Source organism: Desmodus rotundus, chromosome 3 (genome assembly GCF_022682495.2).
Source record: "Desmodus rotundus isolate HL8 chromosome 3, HLdesRot8A.1, whole genome shotgun sequence".
Taxonomy (NCBI): domain Eukaryota; kingdom Metazoa; phylum Chordata; class Mammalia; order Chiroptera; family Phyllostomidae; genus Desmodus; species Desmodus rotundus.
Genome location: NC_071389.1, coordinates 51,082,810 through 51,104,031, shown reverse-complemented (window position 1 = coordinate 51,104,031; position 21,222 = coordinate 51,082,810). Strand labels below are relative to the sequence as shown.

The 21,222-nt window shown below is 35.6% G+C and overlaps 1 protein-coding gene and 1 non-coding gene across 3 annotated transcripts in view; one reads left to right on the top strand and one right to left on the bottom strand.

Moving 5' to 3' along the window:
- Positions 1-21,222, top strand: part of NEGR1 (neuronal growth regulator 1) — an 837,263-nt gene that overhangs the window by 116,967 nt on the left and 699,074 nt on the right. The gene's annotated exons all lie outside the window — the stretch shown is intronic.
- Positions 11,306-11,412, bottom strand: LOC112309455 (U6 spliceosomal RNA). The gene has a single exon (XR_002975250.1). It is a non-coding gene; the product is annotated as a U6 spliceosomal RNA (small nuclear RNA).

The window sequence follows — 21,222 nt, the reverse complement described above, 5'->3', positions numbered from 1 at the left end:
TATTTGTGTTTGCTTTGTAACTTTTTATAAATCCTTTTAGTAAATATTGTGTCAAAGAAGATTCTTTTATTGAATTCATATATGCATGTCTAAATGTGGACTTCTGAAAGAATGTTATTAAGCCCTGGCCGGGCAGATCACTTGGTCAGAACATCTTCCCGATATGCCACAGTTGTGGGTTTGATCTCTGGTCAGGATACATACAGGAGGAAATCAATGAATGCATAAATAAGTAGAACAACAAATTGATGTTTTTCTCTCTCTCTCAAAATCAATAAAAAAGACTGTTTTTTTGCCTAAATACGACAGGCATTATGCATTCAAACATAAGCGTACACCCAGCCCACACGCACAGACGCACACACACACATCGTATTGTTTCTAATGGCAAGAGAGATTAGCTAAGTCAGCCATAACCCAAATGCCTTAATTAGAAGTAAGGGTCAATGAAGAGAGTATAATAAGTCCCTGTGGATTTGAAAGAAATTGCACACTATCATGTAGTAGGAAATTCTACTTTTTCCAATATTCTGTCGTATATTCTACTTATAAATGTAGTCTCTGAATTGTGCGAATGCACACAAATGACATGTGCTATGTGCAATTATGCTGCCCACCCCCTAGTGTTAAAGTGGCAAATTAAACAGCTCTACAGGTATGGTTTGCTTGGCACAGTGAGAGAACTTGCTGTGCCATGAATTAAAATAGGTTTGTGAAGACACCTTATCCCACTATCCAGCAGTAACCAACAGATAAAAGAAAAAAATGGGAATCATATAGCATCTAAAAAACAAACAAATGAAAAAAAACTCTGAGAAGAAATTCTTTATATTTGAGTAAAAATAAAAATCAGATATGAAAAAATGGGTGGAATTAGTAAAAATAAGCCCTAATTGGTATAACCATTACTAAGGAGAAAAATGCTTTAAAAGAAAAAAATAGAGTGCCATTTTAGCAGTGTTATGATAATACTGAGTAAAGAAATAAAGAAAAATGATGAAGGTAAAGAACAAAGATTTGAATAGAATCACAGAGAAAAACACGAATTCAAAACAAAATATTCCTGTGATTATGTCTTGTGAAATGTACCTCATACCACCAAATGCCCACTTACCTATGGAGAGACAGAAAAGCACTTTTTAATGAATCCACCCCTTAAAAACTGACCACTAAAGCATCCTACTTCACAGGGCAGGCAAGAACAACAGGTATTTTAGAAAAGCGTGAGTCATGCACGCTCTTCTGTCAACGTGAAGTTGGCACGTGGGTGCTTCAGGGCCCCGTTCAAAACTCGGCGCCACACTTCCGTGCAGGCTCTTTCCTGCTATCACGTTTAGTGTTCGCAGCTGACAAAAATGGTGTTCGACAGCCTGATTCCCTTGAACTGAACTCTCAAGGATGAATGTACCTGGAATGAAAATAAAACTACTTGGGCATACCTTAATGAAAGTCAGGAGAACACACTCAATATAAATTTAAGTGGGTGACCCTGGAGATGCCTTTTACTGAGCAGGCCTTTCTACTTACTGTTCAGATTACTTGAGATGCATTAATTTTATCTTACTTCAGATAGTTAAAGAGGTTGTTAGGATAAGTTCTCAGGAATTTTTGTTTTCTTCCTTCGAAGACCACATAGACATTATTTTACTCACACTTTATAAAACCCCAGATTCACTATTGTGAATTCCAAAATTTACCACATAGATTTTTTTTAAAAATGACAACAGCATGACTCTGACATGCTTTTATAAAAGAATCATTTTGAAGATACATGGGTAACATACACAGATTATACACGGACAGTTCAAACCCTGGCCAGTTGCCAATCTGCATATGCACCTTGGGGTTTACGTTGCGTGTGCCGATTTGAAGGAAGGACCGAGATCAAGTTTTCTTTTGTGATTTTCTAAGGTAAGAGATTAAAAACAAATTAGAAAAAATGACAGTGGTTCTAATGGGTGTGGGGGAGCAGTCAGAGAAGCAAGAATATATTTCCAAAGAAGACAGATTCCTTCCTTCTAAAGTGTATGAATCAGCAGGCCCTGCTCAATGATATTATCTCTGAAATATTTATATTCGTATCAAAGGGGTGAGAAGCTGTCTGGGAAAAGAATTCAAATCTATGCATTCTGGCTATCAGTAGTGGAGTATTAAGGAGTACCAACTGTGGTAAACTCTAAACTATTATTACTTAGCTTCTTTTTACACGGAAATATGTAGATACATGATTATGAAAGAGTATGCTCCATGCACCCCATGTCCTGAATTTCTAGTTTATATCTTATAGCAATCATACTTTATGGGCATACGTGTTGTTCATTACTTAATCCATTTCTAACACTGTTTCTTATAGTTTTGGGATTACACTGTCTTTACATTAGTGAGACATATCTCAAATGCCAATAGTATTGAAAAATACGAGATTATGTCTTTTCACTCACCATGGTACTCCCACACGTATCCTCATATCTTAGCACATGCCTGGCTGTTCAATAATATATGTTGAAGAAAAATAAATAAATGAATTAGATATAATTTACAATGAATGCAAGTCACATAAAGTTTATTTAATGTAGAGTGAAAAGAAAGATCATATATGCTTGGAACATTGGACTCAGAATAAGTTATGTGCTTATTTTTTAGAATCCTATGTACTTAAGAAATGATGTTTCTTTTTTGAAAAAATTCTACTCCCAAACCTGAGGGATACACCAACTCTCCATTAAAAATGGAATTGATGCAAAAGGGGAAAGGCACAGAGAAAATCCCAAGTCATTCTGATAAGTCCTTCCCCGATAGAAAAGCACTAAATTGATGAATGTGTATATTTAAAACCATTTCCTTTGTTGTCAGTGCATTTTCTAGGAAAAAAACATGAGTGACCTCAATTTACAACATAATGAGATACTAAAACATTGTCAATATTGAGTAAAATATGTACCCAAGACAAGACTTTTCTATTGCTTTTTATAATTATGCATTCACTATTGGGTAGAAAAATGGAAGCTTTAAAATGACATCCTTTTGTGAATCAAAAAAAGTGAATATTTAATCATGAAATTTGTATCAAGGTAATACTAGCCTTATAAAATAAGTCAGGAAGTATTCCCTCATTTTAACTTTTTTAAAAGAATTTGAGGGTTAGTATTAATTCTTTAATTCTTTAACATTAAATGTTTGGTAGAGTTCACCAGTGAAACCACATGGTGCTGGGCTTCCTTGTTGGGAGGGAGGATATTCCAGCTAGCTGTCTGAATGCTTATTACAATAAAACATTTACATTTGTACAACCATCTGGTTTTATACCTAACCAAGTCACCATCCCTTTAGCATAAATGTGGATAACTAACAGGGCATATTCTCATTGTGTTATTGCCTGGCAGAACTGATAAAAAGTCTTGCAAATCATATTCCACAAATTCTGACGGAATGTCTTGTATGTTCTGGACAAATGTTAAGTTTTCTGTACTCATCTAATGAATTAACGAGTGCATTAAAAAAACAAACTAAACTATGAGGTTCCTATGGGCACTCAAATGTGAGGTGAAAATAAATTCATTTTCAATAACAATTTGAAAAACCTATCTCAGTGTTTGTTTATTAGTACATTTAAGTGTGAGAGAAGTTTAGTTAGGCCAAAATCAACATGCCACTAAGAAGTTTTTAAAAGCACCAAAAGATTATAGTAAGTTTCACAGCATTGTTGATCCATAATTAGCTTTATATTTTTCTGCTTATTCATTTCATCTGTATAAAGCTTATCACTTGCCACTTGAAGATTAATAGCTTGCAAGTGGAAGTCTACGATTTGACCCTTTTTGGACACACATTACCTTATTTTGTATGTAGTGTGATTAAGATATTTATTTATTTGGCTGACCATAAATTCTGCATAATAATGTAACCCTCACTAGAGTCATAAAACAGACTCTATTATAATCCCCATTGTACACAAGAGAAATGGAGGCACAGAAGATGTTAATTAATTACCATATATTACACAAGTTTTAGTGCTGGGTTATGAATCCAGGCAGTGTGGCTATGGAGTCTGGAATCTTAACGAATGTATTACTGCCTCTCAGTAAACCCTTTTGCAAATAGTCATGTTCATGGGCGATAATGATTCCCGTCATTTTAGTTCCTAGTCAATCTATGATCCTTTCTGCCATTTCCTAATAGATAACACAAAAGTATTTGTTTCCAATTAATGGCAGTATTTTAATGATTTATCACTCATGTTCCTTAGATTGCATTTGCTCATGTACTTTTTTACTAACTCACCGAGTGCCCGCTGCATATTAGCCTCTGTGCCGAGCACTGAGCAGAGCCGGAGGTTGCCTGAGTTTGATTACCTGAGGACTGAGGAAAAGCTAAGGTTTACATAGAGAATTAGTTACTCATTTATTATTAAAAGCTAACAAAATTAAAATAATGTCATATATGGAGTCTCATTTGATACGGTGCAGGAATAGCAAAAGTTGTGGCATTTGTCTGTTGTATGACCTTCACTCTGATTTCCCATAAATCATCACACAAATATTTATGGAGCACTTACTCTCCAGTCACCTTACCAGGTGTGGAAATAAAACACACAAAAAGACAGACATATCCCAACCAGAATCTCCATTGCCTGCCACCCATTTTTTCTCCCCTGCTCACGCTCATTCTGACTTTCCTCAGCTTTCCACACACATGCACACACACACTCAAGAGTTTGTGAAACACTTTATATATCCCTTCATGATAGGGCACAATCTGCCTTCCATGGGAAAAATATAAAATAATAAAATAATGTAATTAATTTGAATGTGTTAATGTAATTGTGCAAACCCAGGCCTGGCCACTTGGCACCTTCAATTTACGTAACTCAACAATTAGTGTCCAAGGAAACAGGTTTTTATTAACAGGGTTCTGATCTTGGGGGTCCCGAGAGCACTCCTTCCTGCTCAGAGCTCTCCTCTCCCATGAGACCCAGAGCCTCCCTTGCTCCCCAAAAGCTTACAAGCCAAAACCATGCCCAGAAGTTCCCCATATCCTTATCTGTCCATCAGCCAGTCATGCTAATAGATCCTCACCCTCCCTGGAATGTACACTTGTGGGTTTCAGAGTCACCATCCCCTCCCTGTGGCTCTCTCCTCCAGGATCTGGGGTACATTGTTTTCAGCCTCTGTGTAGCACTTTGGAAACCATGTGCTGTGTTACACTGTCCCAGAAAGTGGAGCCCAGGGAGGCACATGTTCCTGCATGGGACCCTGACTCTACGAGTGAGCTCCCATTCTCTGGGGTGTCTAAGACTCTGGTGGGCCCTGCATCTCCTGGTCCGACCAGTGCTCCTGTTTTGCAGGGAGCAGGGCCAGAAGCTCAGAAAGCCCAAGTGACAAAAACCCAGAGGGAGAGAGCTTACACCAAGCTCTAAAGTCCCGTACGATGAGTCCCCAAACCAAGAGAGTGACTTTTCCATATGTCCTTTAGAGAAGTAGAAGTCTGCAACTCAGCATTCCTGGTCACACTTCAGCTCCAAGCATCTGTTACATGCTTGTCTGCTTGGCCTGGCAAGACCTACAGCTCTGTCAGCTCTCCAGACAGAACTCCTCCTCTCCTAGTGGCTCCCTTAATGAACTTCACCCCTATCTAATTCAAATGTTCGGCTTAGAACGTCCTGTGTGACGTCATATCTGGCTCTTCCTATGGTGCATTAGTGTCTACCATGTTTGTCAGCTCCCTAGTGTCTTTGACCCTCTTTTGCCTGACATTGTTAGTCAGGGCAGGAGTTCTCAGTGACGCATAGGCACCTGGGGAGGGCATCTGACCCCCTCCACCCCTCACCCCCCACTATGTCCTGAGTCACTGCACATCCTCACAGTCATGTACACAATTTGCCCCAAGCAGCAGCTTTCTTCCCTTCGGGAAGGCACAGCTATTAATTTGCCTTTGTTATTCAATGTGTCTTAAATGCTGTACTTCCTGCTCTGTGATTACCCTGCCCCCAATCCTGCCTGATGACAGGATTGGGGGTTGGTTCCCCTACTTTCAAGGGACCCATGCTCTGTACCCCATTACACTAGTGAGAAAGATTCTTTGATATTGGATCCCCCCTTTTGTAGGTATCATGCATTTTAACTAACATAATATGGTTTCATATGAAGATGATTGCACCCAAAACACCAAGCTTAAGGCTGATTGAGCATTGGAGTTTTTCAGGTCATGATGTTGTTATATTAAATGATATTGTATATGTAAGGTTCTTGGTTCTTTTGTTTAAATGAGACAAAATATATGAAAGTAGTTTTTAAACCTTAAACTAATATGTACTGTCTCTATTTCTCCCTTTATCCTTTCCTTCCTTCCTTCCTTCCTTCCTTCCTTCTTTCCTTCCTTCCTTCCTTCCTTCCTTCCTTCCTTCCTTCTTTTTTCCATTAGATTATTGTTAGTAATTGGCCTGTCTTGTTGCATAATTCAAATGACGCTTGTAGTGGGAAAATTTGTCTTTTGTGATGTATCATCAACATCATAGCAGGTTGTAGACCAAATGATTTGGTAGCATGAATTTCATTGTGTTCTAAAATTATATTCAATAAATGAAAAATTGGGTCACTTACGCTGAAGTTCAATCTTACATTTTTCATATCTATGTGTCTGTTTCCTTGTGTCTCTGATAATCATTCAGCATTACCTTTTGCTTAGTAGGAAATTAAAAAATCACACTCTGACAGTGTGGAACCTTCCTAACAAAGCATTAAATTATAAAATCTAAGTGCCAATTCCCTCCTGGGTTGGAAGGGCGTGGAGTTGGAGTCATGTGAAGTAGAATGAATAATGAACTACGGGTCTCCTCCAGTTTCTGCTGTTTGCTTCTCTGATACAGAGGTACTTTGTTAAGGGGATTTATTTATGATGATTGCATGGGTAGAGTGTTCATGCAGTCACTTCATTCCTTTTCTTTATTAGCTTTGACTTTTTTATTATCATGCTTTTCCTTTTTGCTATAATAATTGTTAATTACTACCATGATACCACTGGGCAAAACTTCTATTAACTGTCATTGTTTGACTAGCAGTTACGGAGATTTGCTTTTGCTAAACACCTGCCATACTAGACAGCCATAAACCATGGGATACGGTGCATTAAAGAAAAACTCTTTTCCTATTGTGGGCTTCAGCCTAAGGGTCTGTGTGTGTTTCCAGGTTTATAAAGAAACTGTTTAATGAGAACTAACAGATTTTGTCAAAGTGGTGTAGTTACCATCATTTAAACAGAGTTCCATTAGTCAAATTCTAGAGAAATATCTTGCTATAATTAATGTTACCCTTTGACCAATATTATTATCATCGATTTGTTAAAATAAAGCTTAATAAAACTTCCCAATAAATTTAGTGGTGATTCCATTGATTATAGAATATTTTAACAAAGAATGACTTATTCAAATTTTAATAAACTATTTCCAAATAAATTCAGGATGATACATACCATAAGGGTGAATGGATAATTGTATTTATTGAATGTGTTACTTTAAAAAAATATTTTAATAGAATCCCCTGGCATAAATTTATAGGTCAACACTAGAAAATCTGGATAAAAATGTATGATTTATATTTCCAGAATTTTTTGGAAGTTATATATATACAGAAATTTGCTTATTTCACAAAGTGTTCTTACATCTTCAAAGGAGAGTTCCATATGTTTCCAATTGAGTCTTTGATATTGATGATTAATGGCCTGTGCTTTGTAATACTGAGCTACTTTTTGGCTACATGGATTATGTATAGACCATATACTTGATCTCCTTTCCCTGGAATGCCCCCCTCCTTACCCTTTCCCAATATACCATTATTAATTTAATGTGCTCTCAAGCGCTTTGTGAATTCTTCTGTGTTGGGATATATAACATTACGTGGTGTACATATGATGGTATACATAATGGTATTGTCTATATATTTAATTTTTATACCCACATCATGAAGCAAATTATCTGGCACAAATTAGGCATGCAATGTTTCTTTGTTAAAAATATTAACAACTTTTAACTTTCTCTCAAATCTATGTATAAGCCCCCTTTAAAAATCATACTGAAAAAATGAATAGATGAAAAATATTTTCCTTATCATATTATTTTCCTAAAATATTTCTAAAAATATTTTCCTAAACATATCATATTAGTTATTAATAATGTCACATCTAATTGATGATGCCCCCAAATTATAGTGCAATTATAGTGCAAACCCTTGAACAACAGGGGTTTGAACTGCGTGGGTCCATATAACATATAAAATTTGTGTTCATAGACTTTTTATGTCATCCATAAGGCTTCCAGTAGTAGTGGGCTATTCCTAGTTAAGTTTGGGGGAGTCAGAATTTGCATGTGGACTGTTGACAGTGTGGGGAGTGTTGGTGCACCTAACCTCCACGTCATTCAAGGATCGACTGTAACTGGCTATTACTTTTGTATCTATTGCATTGCATACGTAGAGTTTAGACTTTATTATTTTTTACTAAAATTAACAGAATTTAATTTGCATGAAAGAAAAAACTAATTTAGATTGGAAATAATTATCTAAGAAACAGCAACTTTTATATCACCATATTGCTTGGTATAAAACCAACATACCTATATTAAATTTACCTATATTTTAGAATGTCTTTAAAGTTTATAACTAAAAATGTAATGTCTTTTTTTGGAATTAAAGTTATATCTCTGCCTTAAAACTTGTCTACCCAACTTCATATTGAACCTATTTATTTTCCATACATCATATATGAATTTCTTGAAAACAAAAGTAACAGTCCAATCATTTACCACTTAAACAAGAGAAACATTATTATTTTTAAGCAAAAATATGTTTTTTATAATTAGAATATAGCCAAGCTTTCAGCAGTTTGAAAAGTTCCAGTTTCTTGATACAATAAAGGGGTTCCCCAATAATTCCCTCTTCTATTTTTTTAAACACAGTGCTGCCTTAAGTTATTTGAAGCCCAAAGTACAGACACAAAAATAAATCGAGACTGAGAAGTTGATAGGGTTGCACACGCATTCAGATAGTAAGCCCTGCCTCCACAACCAGCTTCTCTATGGGTCACTTCTTCAGAACTACAGCATCTCTCTCAAAATAATCTGACCAGATAACCTTTGATGATTGGATGATTTGACCATGTGATTCTCCAAGCTTCAAGCACCAGGGAAAGTATAAGGTCAACTGTTGCTATCAACACCAAACATCTAAAACAGGTTAGTGAACATTATAGGTCCAAACCTAGCTGTCGTCAAAAGAGGCATAAAAACAGGAAAAGTAATAATATAATTGAGATCACTTGCAATATATAACAAAGATAGGCTCTAAGGGTATAAATACTCCTGTTTTATAATTTCTGCTAATACCAATTTGCAACTTTTATAATGTTTAAGATCTACTGCCTCAGATTGAAATGTTCATGGTAAAATAAAAAAATTAAGAAAAATACAAAAAATAGCATAAATATTCTCCCACCAAGTATATTTAACAAGTGCAGACACGTCACAATATTTACTTTATATTCTTTGTTTTTAAAGAAATAAAATATAATACAGCAAAAAAGTTATAAAGAATAAAATATTATAAACAAAGATTGGCACATTTCACTTCATCTAATTTCTTTCTCTCCTAAGCTTGAGTTGTTTTATGAGCAACCTGAAGTTAGGGTGCATCTGTGCCTTCTAAACTTTTATATAGTTTATAACAGGAACCGTTTAATGTACATTTAAAAATAAATTGTACCATAAGGTATCTAAATTTTGGCCATTGCTTTTTTTCACTAGCATGCCATTTTGGTCACTTATGCATGTATAAAATATGTATTTATTTCATTTATATTATCTGCTTTACAGTACCATATGAGTATATTTTCCAGGCTCTTTTTTAAATGAAATTTTTAATGTTTTGTTGTCATTATGCCTTCAATCTAATAAATTATTACCCTCTTCCTTTTCCCACAACAGTATTTAAATATGCATATTTCTGGTTGTATAATAGTGGTTCTTGGATTTTCTAACAAGTATTCTCAACTTGATGATACACAAAAGACGTAGTTAGCTCTATCTCCCACCAAACATTCCAGGATATCAGAATGCTTGAATAGCAATTAGCCCCACATGAAATCCCTGCTATTGTTCTACATTGTTTTGATTCCACCTGGTTTTAACTCACCATTGGAAGTGATTGCTGTGGTATTTTTACAGATAATGCTTTCCATTGTTTTTCCCATCTCACTCCCTCCTTCCAAATTGAATTTATTCTTTTGTTTTTGCATCCTTTATGGTACATTCAGCAAGAATATATAAAGAACATTCTATTTTATCAGAAAATGTATTCACTTTGCCCTGAATCTTGAATGATAGTTCAGCTGGGTCTAAAATTAAAGGATTAACATTCATAACATTCATTAACATAAATTAACATTCATACATGTTCCTTGACTAGTCCCTTCCCCTTATTTCCAGCCTTATCCCCCTCCTCAGTCCTCTCTAGTCACTTTCAGTCTCTTCCTTGTTTCTACAACTCTGGCTCTATTTTGCCCATTTGTTTGTTTTGTTCATTAGGTTCCTCTTATGGGTGAGATCATATGGTATTTGTCTTTTACCCCCTGGCTTATTTCACTTTGCATAATTTTCTCCAGTTCCATCCATGCAGTTGTGAAGGGTAGGAATTCCTTCTTTCTTTCTACTGCATAGTATTCCATTGTATAAATGTACCACAAGTGTCTATTCAGGTCCTTTGCCAATTTTTTAATTGGATTGTTGGTGTTCCTTGAGTGGAGTCATATGAGTTCTTTATATGTTTTGTCGATCAAAGCCTTGTCTGAGGTATCATTTGGCAATATGTTCTCCCATACGATTGGTTTCCTTTACATTTGATGAGAGTTTCTTTAGCAGTACAAAAGAGTTTTTATTTGATGTAGCCCCATTTATTTATTTTTTTCTCTTATTTTCCTTGCCCTAGGAGATATATTGGCAAAACTATTACGGTGTGGGATATCTGAAATTTACCTGCCTATGTTCTCCTCTAGGACTTCTATGGTGTCACAATTTATATTTAGGTTTTTCATTCACCTTGAGTTTATTCTCGTGTATGTTGTAAGTATGTAAGTCTAGTTTCATTATTTTGTATGTTCCCGCCCAGTTCTCCCAACACCATTTATTGAAGAGGGTATTTTTACTCTATTGTATTTCCTGCCCCCTTTGTCAAATATTGATTTGCCATATAGACATAGGTTTATTTCTGGGCTGTCTATTCTGTTCCATTGATCTGTGTGTCTGTTCTGCCAGTACCGTACTAACAATATGGAATGCTTCATGAACTTGCATGTCGTCTTTGCTCAGGGACCATGCTAATCTTCTCTGTATTATTCCAATTTTAGTATATGTGCTGCCAAAGTGAGCACTTCTGTTTAGTCTTTTATTTAGTTTTAATGTAGTGAATAGAGTCATGTGCAACTTAAGGGTGGGGAAATAAATATTCTGAGAAATTTGTCATGCTAACATCATAATGTGTACTTACACAAATCAGAGGTGATAGCGGCTATGGAGACGCAGTAGGTTTATTTACAACAGCATCATTCCAAACGCTTGAGTAATTGTAGAATAAATCCTGACACTTGGCTTTTTTTTTTTTTAATAATGCAAGTGCCTGATTTAAGCCTTGAGTTCCCAGGTTTCCACTTCAAAGAGGGCTATGACAGTTAAACACATTGCCAGCCATGGGACTAGATACAGAGCCAAGCCACCTCCTCCTTGTTCAGGCTTTGTTGTTTTACAGATCTTGCTTGATTTCTATAATTTATCATTTGAGCTATTTTTTCTTTCTGTTTTTGAGCTTAAATTCCTGCTGCTTTGATTTAAGTTCACCAATAAAAAGAGGTGATCCATTGAAACCCTAGGCCCTCTTACTGGACCTCAAATAAAGCAGAACCCCACTGCTCTCTGTGTGATATGAAGGTCCCCCACACACCCTCCTTGCTGTTTGCCCCCTGGCTTGTCTTGTTTGCACCAGGGCCTGCCTGTAAGTAATAAACTATTTTTTCCTCAAAGTTTTGTAGTGGTTATCGTTGAAGGATGTCTCGCAATCATACTAAGAACCATGAGCACTGATTCAGATGGAATGCTGATTTTCTAAAGTAGTTGTGTTTGGGAAGCACACGGTGGCCCGGGTGAGTGCCCCAGACATTTCTAGCCTGTAGGTCGAGATCATCACAAAAGAGTAATGGGTTAGACTGGGATGTCACTAGGGCTTAGGAAAATTGGATTCATGCTAGTCCTATAGGACCACCATCATACATGTGGTCCATCTATTCTTGACCTTTTGACCGAAGTGCCCTGATACAGTTCACGGCTAGATATTTTTATTTCTAGCTTGTTTTCTGATGCTTCCTGTTTTTGATAGTTTTTGTTTTGTTTAATTATCATATTGATGTCTCTTTATCTTCTTAATCATTTGAAACATGACTCGTATTGGTTGTATTGTTTCAGATGCAAGGTGCATATTCTTCTAATTACTGTTCATTGTCTCTTCCTCATGGTAATTTCTTGAATGTTCTAACTTATAATTGCAGATTGTAACTGCATCTTGACCAGTATTTTGTTTTGTTTTCTTTCCATTTGCTTACTTGTTTCTTTATGTAAAAGCAAAATTAATTTTAAGCTGTATTAAGATAAAAAGCATTTTTTGAGCAAAATGGAGTTGCAGCCTAAGAGACACAGATTCAGGTGGCAACCTAGATTGTTCTCCGCTGAGACAAAAGGGAGGCAGTCACCTATAGCAAAAATTCCCACCCAAGTTTTCCGTTAGGTCCACTTATGAGGAATACTAATTGTTCTGATTGGACAGGGCAGGTCTCAGGCCACTGGTAAAAGGCTGAAACCAGGGTTTCCTGCAGTGGTTGAGTCAGACTGAGATGGTATAAACAAGCAAGGCATAATGCAGGAAGCTGTACGTTCAGTCTGCGGTTCTTTCAGGTATTTGGAGTACATGAGGAGCCCCTACAAGCAAATGGCGGCTGGACTCTTATTATTCGTAAACTTTGGGCCTTTGGTTGATCATAGGGAATCCGGCTAAGCACATAAATTCCATCTCAGAGTTCACCTCTCCTCAGAGTCCACATTTGTGAGGACCATGCACTGTGGACTTTGGAAGTATATTTCGGGGAAGTTTAGAATGTAACTTTTCTCACACAGAGCCTAAATAGGAGGAAATTTCATAAATCCTTCTCTGGATACAGAGGAGCTTTTCTTGTTGATTTTCTTTCCACATGGAATAATACTCTAATCCTTCTATCTTAAGGCAATTGTCTCCATCTTCTAACTCCATCTTCTGCCAGCTGTGGTCCTTGTTTTCCATTCTTCAATGGGAATTACAATTTAGTGGTCTATCCTTAGTATCCAAATGCAGTTCCAGTCCTCCTGCAGCCTCTGCAAGTTGAGCACAATTTAAAAAATTTGTTTTAAATTATGTTTCTGGCTTCAGGTAATTATCTTTTTTTATTTCTAATTTCTGGAAGTTTTATAGCTAAATTGTTTTATAAATATCTGTTTTGACTATTCTATATTTTTATAATATGAAAGGGCTCAATATCAAGTGTGCTTTGTTGTCAGATGTACTTGAGTACATGCTTAGGTTTTCGCATTGCCGTTGGGAGTGGGGTTCTCTCATGGGACTGAGACGAAAGTATTTACACGGCCCACACATGGAAGATCGTGGTGCGGCAAGATTTATTCAGGTGGAAATAGTAGGCTGCCTCTGTGTCCCACCTCTGTCTGTCTCATGGAGAAAGTCCATTTGTGTCTTGAGCAAGACCAAAACATAGGCCAATGTTCAGAGTTTCTGTTTCAGATTAAAGCTTAGTCCTTAGGAGCCCAGACAACTGCTGAGTGGTCTCAGTCCCCATCCAGGTAGCTTAGTGCCATTCCCAGCTCTTCTGCTATACCCAGACTCCTGCCTGGAGCCTGTGTTTGTAGTCTGCTTGGCTGCTAGACCCACCTGGGCCACTATGGAGAGAATGTATGGGGTGTGTGTGTGTTCCTGAGAAAGCAAGAGAGAGTCTTTTTGTTAGAATGGGTTATATTATCTTGCGCTTGGGAGGGATCAAGCACATTTTTAAAAAATTACTTTATTTATTTATTTTTCAACAGAGATAAAGGGATGGAGAAAGAGAGAGAGAGAACCTCAATGTGTGGCTGCCTCTTGCATGCCTCCTACTGGGGCGTTGGCCTGCAACCCAGGCAAGTGACCTGACTGGGAATCAAACCAGTGACCCTTAGGTTCTCAGGCTGGCACTCAGTCCATTGAGCCACACTGGCCAGGGCTCAAGCACATTTTAAAAATTAATCAACTCACCAAGCTTTCCAGACCTTCTGATGGGTTGGCACCCCTAGGCCACTGATCCCTTTCCCAGGTTAAGCTGACAGGCCTCTGTGGTCAGGCAACTGCCCGTACACCATTTTGGCTGATGTTGCACCTGTGCTTACCTCCTCTCCCCCTTAAAACCCAGTACTGGAGGGAGGGCAGTGATGCTGGGAAGATTTCCTGTCTGATTGAAAATTAAGTCTCTTCAGTGGCAGTCCCCTGCAGTGTGTGAAAGAGTGTAAATGTTTAAGCTTCCTGGTGCAGCAAACAGGTTCATGCTTCAGTCCATCAGTCTCAACAATGTCCTACTTCCTTTGCTTCCTTCCTATTAATAACTAGCTAACTACCTATGCTAACATTAGAATCATATCCATGTAATGGACTAAAATTCTTGTCACTTGGACAAGGGTCATTGTGCATGTGCGATCCCGACCCTTAAGTTTATGTAACACTTCATGTGTGCCTGAGTGTGTGTTTGTGTGTACGTTTAGGATGGGTAAGCTTCAAGTATTCTTTTTTTCCAATATCATATTTAAACAAATTTAAATTCAGGTAACTTGTTAAATTAACTATAAATATTAAAACTTTATGATCAGAAATAAGTCCTTAGAAATATTTTCCAAATACTCAGTTTTACAGAACTAATGGCTTGGGAATTAGATGTAACAGTAAATCACACTTCTATTTTCTCTTCTTTAAAGCTATACTTTATTACATATTGGGGATAATATGAATTGTTTTGTATAATATTTATAATAAAAGGTTTAAAGAACAACTAAATGCCTTGGCTTTCCTTTTAGCTATTAATCAAACTAAACAGTCATTTATTCTCTTTTTGAGGATTTTTTTATTCTGATGAACAATAAACCACTCATTTTGAATAGGTACACTTCAGCATATTTTGATGAATATATACAAATGAAACCATCACCAGAATTAAGATAGTAAACATATCCATCATCCCCCCAATTATTTCTCAATCCTCTTTTAAATTCTCCCTCTCATCCTCTCTACTATATCTTCCTGGTACCCAGCCAAACACTGAGGGTCCCCAGCCAAACACTGACCAGCATTCTGTTTATAGGATAGTTTGCATTTTCTAGAATGTGTAAATGGCACAGTATATGTGTGAATATATATAGGGCTATTCAGGTTGTCTTTGTCTGAGTGAACTATAATAGTTTGTGTCTTTCAAAAAACTTGTCATCCAACTTTTTGAATGTGTCGGCATAAAGCTGTTCTTAATATTCTATTTTTATACACTTAATATATGTAGAATCTATAGTAATGTTACCATGTTCATCCCTGATAATGATAAATTATTTATTCTCATTTTTGTTTGATCAATGTGGCTAGAAGTTGATCAATTTCATTATTTTTTCTTATATAACTAGCTTTTGGTTTATCTGTTGTTTTTGTTCTCTAGATCATTGATTTTCTCTCTGATCTGTGTTATTTCCTTTCTTCTGATTAGTTTGGGTTCAATTACCTCCTCTTTCTTTAATTTCTGAAGGGGGAAGTCATTGGATTGAAACTTTTTTTATTTCTGATACAGGCTTGTTGTGCTATAACACCACTCAGTATGGCTTAACAACATCCAACAAATTTCTAATTTCCCTTTTATTTAATTTTTGACTCATGAGTTATTTAGAAATGTGCTATCTAGTGTACAACATTTGGGAAATCTCCAGATAACATTTTTTATTGAATTATAATTTAATTTTATTGTGGAATGAGAACATACTTCCTATGACTTGAATTTTTAAAAATCTATTGAGACTTTTTTATGATACGAAATATGGCTTATCTTGATAAATATTTCATGCACATTTGAAAAGAATGTGTATTATTCTGCTGTTAGATAGAATATTCTATAAATGTAAACCTATGTCAACTTAATACTGTTGTCAATATGTTTTATACCATTGATTATGTTTTGTCTACTTTCCTATTATTATTGAGAAATAGGTGTTCAAACAACTACAATTGTGGGCTTATCTGTATAACTGCAGTTTTAGCAGTCTTAGCTTTATGTATTTTTTACCTCTGTTATTATGTGCAAGTAGTTTTAAGATTGTATCCTCTTGATTAACTGAATCTTTTACAATTATGAAATTACCTTCTTTATTTCTGGTACACTCTTTGCTCTGAAGTAAGCTTTTTCTTTTATTAATATAATCACTCCATTTTTTTATGTGTTGTGTAGATTATGTTTGCCTATCCTATTACTTTTAACTTATTTTGTCTTTATATTTAGAGTGTATATGTGTATTTCTTCCTCACAACATAGAATTGGGTCTTCCTTTTTTATCCAGGTTGACAAAATCTCCTTTTTAATTAGGTGTTTAGAACACTAGCTATTTAATGTGATATTATTTGATATAATTCTATTTAAGTCCATGATCTTATTGTGTGTTTTCATTTGTCCTATTTGTTTCTTAGTCCCTTTTTACTCATGTTTTGTCTTCTTCCGAATTAAAGAAGTATTTTTATTGATCCTTTTTGTTTTTGGCTTACAGGTTATAGCTCATCATTTTATTATTTTAATAGTTGTTTAAAGATTTATAATATATAAGTTTAATCTGTGAAAACTTTAATGTGATATTGTACTTCTTAGTGTATACTATCAGAACCTTATAATAGTATGCTTTCATTTCTCTTGCCTACCCTTTATGCCATTTTCACCTTACATTTTACTTATATTATAAATGCCATTTATTTATAAATGCTATACATACATTTTATTATTTTGTTTGAATAATTATTTTTGAAGACTACTAAATAATAAAAAATTATATATCTGTACCGATCAGCATTTTGCCGAAGAGTTAAGGGAGACTCTGTACAAATATTCATGTTTCTTTCTCTGGCATTTCCGTGAAAACCCTGCCCTAAAACCCCCAGTCTCCAGCTCTGTCTCCTCAACTCAGGGGTTTGCTGGGCTCTGCCTTCGTTTACTCTCCCTGTGCCACAGCCTGGAAACTGTGTGAGGAAGCAGGCTGATACAGTCATGTGGTTCGCTCATTTGCTCTATATTTTATTTCATTTTGTCATTGTCATTAGCATGATTAAATATAGAAAAATACATGCATCTTGGTCAAATGACTATCTGATATCTTAATCAAGCAATATAAATGCAACTTCAGAAATTCTTAGCCCTAGTCAAGAAGTGTAACAATAACATTCAAAATCATTGAACATACCAAAATCATAGAAAGTTAATATAAAGTGCTTACCACTTTTTTGTAAAATAATTTCACTTAAAACTATATAGAATTTTTGAAACTATTTTAGATTTAGTATAAATGGTCACATACATGACTGCCATAGGTACTCATATCTCTGAAAATGATGAATGCTATTATTGTTGCAATTTTAAATTATTACTGATAGTTACGTCTACTTTGTGGCACCTCTCTTTATTAAACTTCACACTCAGGGGCAGCTATTCATTTTTCAGATATACTCTTTTTATTATTTATTGCTGCACTTTAATAATACTTTCTGGCTCAATTGCCCAAATGTTCCACACCTGTTCTTTGCAAATATGTGTTTCTCTTAGAGGGATTTAACACCAATGCAAACGCTTAATGTAATGCTCTATCATGATCCAGTGTGATTATATTGTTTAATGCAATCTTAGCTTGTTATATTTTTACACTTCTTGAGTTTTTAACAACCTATATCCTCTAGCAAGTAAGACACATTTCATGCTTATTTAATATGGTCATCAAAGAGAGATAAGATCTTTATCCAGATAATTTTTAGGTCCCATTAAATGTTCTGTAAGATTCTTCTAAGCATATGTAAGATCACTATTCCTGGGAGTTATTTATATTCGTTCGACTGACAGAAGTGTGTGTTCTCATGCATTTGCTTTCTTCCTAAAATACCTCTCCAGTGTTAGCTCCTTTGTTGTTTTGTTTTGTTTTTGTCTTTCAACCAGTTAGAGGTAACAATGTTTGCTTCCCCTTTATCTTCTGGACTTTGAAAAAGATGATATAAACTTGTAAATATATAATTGTATATAGAGATATTTCTTTTCCCTTTTAGAAATAAAAACATTGTCAGTTACTCCTTGGTTGTGATGAATTATGTGTCTTTCAGGTGCTGTTTTATCAAAGACTTGGGTGCACTAAAAGTACTCAGCTGCTAATTGTTGCTCTATTTATTTTATAGATGAAACGCATATATTCAAGATGCCAAGCTTTATTGAGGATTACTTTAAAAATTTGACTATTTTACCACCTTCAGAAGCTTTTAATTTTCAGCTTCATTACACAAAAGCTATTTTTTAAAGAAAATTTCTAGTGGTGAAAATTAACATTATATAACAAATTACAATTTTTACATTTTTAAGTACCATTATTCATACACTATGGCTGCCCATAGTCATAAAGATGATGCTTTTACCTGCTGAGAGCTAATTCTCCATGGTGTTTCTATGCATTTTGTGACAACTTTTGCCCTGGACTATATTTTCAACAATATTTCTGAAGCAAACATACTTGCAGGAGAGAAGTGGTATCTCCCTCCAGGGCAAAAGACAGGTTTGTTTGGGTCCAGTATAATCAAGATAAGATCTCCCTCTGGAGCAAATACTGGGCAGGCTTGCTGGAAACCCTTTTGTAAGATTGGGGTTTTCCTAAATTCAGGGGACTTTCTCTGTGACATAAGCCCACTTGGCAGCATCCTCCTGTGCCATGTAACCCTGCTCCATGTTTCTTGGGATGGAAAAGGAACTGGGGAGATATAAAACTCATAAAATGATGATAAAGTTCTTTTTCTTTGACCCAAAAGTCTCATGTCTACTGCCAGCCTTTATAAAAGTGTGGCAGACTGACATATTAGCTTACAAGGAGGAGAAAGTCTCTGATCTTTGACAGTTGTGAACACTGCTATCATTTTACAGAAGAAATAATAGGCTCAGGGAGGGTGAAAAGCCAGCTGGAGGCCTTAGAAGCCATTAGTGGCAGAGGTAGAACTTGAACTCTGGTTCTAGGCTTATGTCATAACATGATGCTGTTTCTAGGGAATGGACTTTCTGCCCAAAATTCATTATTTATTTATTTATTTATGTTTTTTACATTTTCTTTGTATTTTATTTTATTTTTATGGCTGAACCCTACATTTGTTTGCTTATATTAATTGAATTTACTGGGAGACATTGCTTAATAAAAATATATAGGTTTCAGGTATACAATTCTATAATACATGATCTGTATATTGTATTGTGTGTTCACCACCCCAAGTCTCCTTCCATCACCTTTATTCCCCCTGTACCCTCTCCTACCTCCCCCACTCCCTTTGCCTCTGGTTATTTAAATTTATGGTCTCCTGGAAAACAGCTAAACCTAAATACAGTCAGGTCTCATTCTGGCAGCTCATTATAATAGTGAAAACTTAATCTAGCATAGATAAAATAATATGGATTCATTAAGATTCAGTTACACCTTACAATAAAACTAACATAAAAAGAACACTTAAAAATATAGTAATTATTGTTACAGATTTGTGTAGCTTTGGTTTTAAAATTGTAGTTTGATTTTTAAATAGATGTTTCTGGAATTTGCAAAGACTGGGGACTATGGGGATAAAAACCAAACACTCTACATTCCACCACAGCCTTTTCCCCACAAAATGGTCTCCCTTTCTCTCTCGCTCACTCTCTCACACACACAATTGCATTTTCAAGTGGCTTACATGAGGGAATCACATCACCTAGTAGACTGTCCCTCGTTGTCCTAGTAGTTTTTCTTAAGGATTTACTCATTTTACTATCATAAATTAGAATTATTTCATCATTGGGAAAATTGTCTTTGAGGAACAGCAAATGTAATTAAAGTTATGGATCCAAAGTCAGGACATCAAGTTCTACTCTCACCTACGCCACCACCTGGAGGATCATTGTCATGTCGCCTTGCTCAATACTACTTTGTCGTGCTGTGGATAACAGGTAGACCACTTTCCATAAATTCAATAAGACTATTTAATTTTAACAGATAAAGTTTCTTGATTCTGGGTGAAGAATATGAAATCTTTCAGAAGTGATGTAGGGGTGTTATCCTATTATATTACTTTATACGTATTTTGAATAAAATAAGCATTCACTGCTATATTTGGTCTTTTTGTAATATTGAAGCTCTTTTTTTTATTACCCGTTCTATTTATTTATTTTTAGAGACAGGGGAAGGGAGGGAGAAACAAAGGGAGAGAGACTTCGATGTATGAGAGATAACATCGATCGATTGCCTCTCACACACCCCCAACTGGGGACCTGGCCCTCAACCCAGACATGTGTCCTGACTGGGAATCGAACCAGCAACCTTTTGGTTCACAGGCTGGCACCCAATCTACTGAGTCTCACCAGCCAGGGCTATATTTGGTCTTTTTAATACACTATCTGTGATGTGTATATATCCATAATAGTAACACTATTTCATTGCTATTTTCATGAAATATAATAAAATACCATTGTATTTTAATGCTGAAATTTTATAATTGATTTATAAATAACTTAATAGATATTCAGTGTATGTAATTCAACATATAGTTTATGGACTAAATTTAAATTTTTATTTGGCTATACTTTGTACCAGCCTTTATAGCTTAGTAGCCTTTTTGGCATATATATTAATGATAGTACTATGAAAATTGTGTTATCCTCATTAGTATTGCTATTTTAGAGGCCATGAGTAAGTGTTAAAATAAAATGTTTTAATCTTAGAATGACGGTTACTGAAATGCAAATGCCCCTGCTTATGTGCTCTTGTGATCCTCTGGGAAATTTGAGTGAGATGTAATCACAGGACTTCATTTAGCAACACCTTTTCTATACAGGTGATGCTCTCTT